This window comes from Carassius carassius, chromosome 41 (assembly GCF_963082965.1).
Source record: "Carassius carassius chromosome 41, fCarCar2.1, whole genome shotgun sequence".
Lineage (NCBI taxonomy): Eukaryota > Metazoa > Chordata > Actinopteri > Cypriniformes > Cyprinidae > Carassius > Carassius carassius.
The window spans coordinates 11,385,780-11,389,643 of NC_081795.1; the positions used below are offsets into that span (position 1 = coordinate 11,385,780).

General features: G+C 38.1%; 1 pseudogene; it reads left to right on the forward strand.

The window, feature by feature from the left end:
- The first annotated feature begins 2,262 nt into the window (after window positions 1-2,262).
- Window positions 2,263-3,230, forward strand: LOC132122715 (uncharacterized; annotated as a pseudogene).
- Window positions 3,231-3,864: the final 634 nt, after the last annotated feature.

Below are 3,864 nucleotides of genomic sequence, written 5' to 3' on the forward strand. Positions count from 1 at the left end.
GCAAAACAACAGCGTTGACCACGTGAATTCAGGAATGTAAACTTTAGTATATTCTATTATTGTTACAGGAAATGTACAATAAACTCTTAACTTGCACTCAAGCATCTGTAAGAACTCTGTCACGGCCAGTATATATCAGATGGCTACAGAATGTGTAACCTTTTTAACAGATCTTATTGATGGCAGATAAGCACCCTGTGTTGACCACAAAATGTGTTTTTCACTTTTGAATGTACAGTTTTACATTTAGACCCATCCTGATTGTTTTGTCCAGCGAATCCACTGCTTACTAATATCACAGAATCTAACAGGGGTTCAGATATGTGATTGGCTGGTACACAGTGTTCAGACACAGCTTGTAAAAAACATAATTGCATGTAATTTAGTGTCTAATCCAGGACCGTCTTACAAAAGGCATAATGCAGACTGGTTGTTCCAAACTTTTGTCTCAGCAGGGGCTCGGCACCGGCAGGGCTGAAACACGTCGTTGAGAACCAGCTGTTGGCCACATGTGTGTGATGGGGTCGTTGAGTCCATACCATGCTCTACATCATATCCATTCTTTCAGATATCCTATGGACCACCAAGTTGGGATGAACAGTAGGTGGCTGAAGAACCTCAGCTTTGTCCAGAAGGTTCTAGGCTCTTCTGGTTGTGGATGCAGTGTGAAAATGCTGAGGAAAGCCCTTCTGTGGATGAGAAGGTTAGGTCTGCTGGCCCTCATCCTGTTATACCAGCCTCCAGATCCAGTCAGTCTTTACACCTCTTCAGTCACACAAATACAGCACAGACATCATGGAGGGCAGCTTGATGATGGGTGTTGAAGGGATCAAGAAAACCATCTTGCATGGAGGGACCGGTTAGAAGTCTAAATTTGTCACAGGAACTAAGGTACAGCTTTACAGTCATATTTTATACATGTATATTGTAGGAGTGTCATTCCATCTAAAACTGTAGAAACTGTTCCAGGATGTGAGTCATTTCAATGTTTGCCTAACTGAATCTAGGGATCACGTCTTTTTTCATTACACACGTAATAGGTTGCTTTTATGGAATTATATATTCAATTTCACAGTAGACAAAGTAGTTTTCTTGTCTCTTTGATGTCATAGGAAGTTTTTTGCGTCACTTGTAGGGAGTGTATGGCTTCAAATAAGAAAAAACTACAAGGACTCATGAGGTATATAGAGATTTTTAGTGCTGAGTATTAGTTTTTTGTTGTTGTGTTTTTTGGATTTAACAGCAGTTTTACCCAAAATAAAAAAAAATATGGGGCTAAAGCTTTCAAACTCTTCCATGTTCCTTTCAGGTGACGTTCCATTTCTGCACTCTGCAATGATGAGCGTACAGTGATAGATGACAGTAAGAAGGCAGATATGCCCATAATCTGGATGTCTGGGAGATTTTGCTCATGTCCATGCACATAGGGGAGGTGGCTGAGTTCTGGTGTGACGTCATTGTAAGTATAATGTGATTTTCCATGTGGTCCTTCCCATTCTCACTAGTCAGTACCACAAACTACAAACATTGTAATTATTAAACTGAATCGTCCAGACTCATCGGACACTGAATTGGATCTAAAGTAAATGGAATCTATCAAGCTGAAATTCAAAGACACAAAAATCAATAATAATAATTTTATTGAATACTAATTATTATTAAGTCACTTAAATTAAAACAATTATAAGAATTTCCATGAATTTTATTCTACTACTTCCTAAATTTTTTTATTTTATTTTACATCCTACATTCCCCAGGAATTTAGAAAGATCAAAAAGCTTTAGTGCTAACAAATATTCTTTGAATTTAATTATTCTTTTCAAGATACGGCAGCCTGCAGGACTTTGTCTTCTTTAATAATATACTTCCTATATATGCCCCAGTTGTAACCTTTCATCGCTTTTTAATTATCTGCAATATTATATTTAGTGGAATACATTACTCAACTTATGGCCTTCTATGCCAGACCTCTGACTATGGTGATTTAATTCACAAGTGCAGTACACAAAATAACCACTAGGTAGAGCTATGAGATCATTTCAAACCTGTTTAAGCAGTGACATTAACTGGAAATTAATTTTATGTGTGAAACTTACTACAGTAATCAATAATGGGTCCAGGTACAGCAGCCCAGTGAGTATGACAGAGAGTCCTGGGCTCTGAATGATGCCTGATGTCTGCTGGCACTAGTTTTTACCCATTGCTCATGTTGAATCTATGTTTGTCAGGTCTTGGAATGCCTGAGAAGAACTGATATCGCCGTTGGTCTGTGTCTGTTGATGCGGTGTGAATTGGCCTTATAGCAAGAAGATGTGTTTCCTGATGTCAAATGCATCAGTTGAAAGCATTCTTTGTATTTGCAGGGGCAATGAAAGCCTTCTATCTGCATGGAACAGCCCACATGGAGGTGTGGAATGAAGCTGAGGCCAGAGATGATTTCATGAGAGTCCTGGATCTGGACCCAGGCATGAAAAAGACAACCAATAAAGAGCTTGCAGTTCTCAAATTGAGGAGGACAGACTGAAATACAAGGGCATGTTCACAAAATGGCAAGAGAGCAAGAGTCTCTAGAGCTGGAGAGTCCAGATCAAGAGATCCCAGAGCAAACATCTCCAAGAAACAACTCAAGGAGAACAGAGTCCAGAGGAAGCACAGCTGAACAGCAAACAGGTGAAGAACAAGCAAGTTCAACGCAAACATCTTTAGAGCTAATAACTTCAGCACAAGAAGTTACACAAGACATTGTTTCACAAGAAGAAACATCTACTGCACTATCGAGTTCTGATCATGAGAAACCAGAACTATCAACTACTCACTCAGAATGTGACTCCAGTACAAACTACCACAGAAGAAGCTACTCCAGAACAGTTAGACGCAGTAGAAATGTTTCTGGAGCAATTTGTTTCTGAAGAACCATCACCTGAACATACAACTCCAGAGCTAACCTGTCCAGAACAAGCAGACCAAGATCTTGTATCTTCAGAACATATGACTCCAGCTCAAACAACAGCAGAAAACTCAACACCAGTCAATGAGTCTTAATCATACAGTTGCAACATTTTCAAGAGAAGTGCAACAATGATGATGTGGGAGAAAGATAAAAGTTTTTACTTCTGTGATGTTTTGTCAGCTGCTTTTCTTCATGTGTTCTACATTATAATCTAAGATTTAACTTTACCATATAATGATTGTAGTTTTGCCAAATCATCAAATAAAATAGTCCTCAATCAGTTGCTATCTTGTGGTGGATAATTGAATAATGAATAATTAATTCATCAGTAGCATTTTGTGTCTCTAAACATAAACTTCCTGGTAACTCTACATGTTCCACTCGCTATGCACTGACAGCAAACAGTCCTAAAATATAAAAATGTATCATGTTCATAAATATTAAATATTTATTAATAGATATTTTAACTTAGTAATTAAAACAAATTATTTGAGCTCTCCTGGATTTCTTGATCGCCAAATATTACTTAAAGATTGTTATTGCCATTTCATATTGACTGAAAACCGAAAACCGGTTATGGTTGTTTTTCTAGAAAATTCTAAATAAATTTAGCATTTTTATTATTTAATTTTTAATTTTATAATTTCATGACCACCACAATTACATCAGTTGAGGAACAGACTAGATCAATGTCATTACATCATTAGATATTATTTTAAGGGGATTCCCTTGTGCTTTTGTTGTGTCTACTGCATGGGTGTATGATCGCCAAACACTGCTGCTAATCCGATCTTCCTTGGTGGAGCGCAGCAACGGATATAATGGATATAACGTTATCTGGAATGGTATTGACGCAGCCCCATTCGCGCGTCCGACTGGATCTGACTGCACGCGACATGGAGAGGGCCTAATAC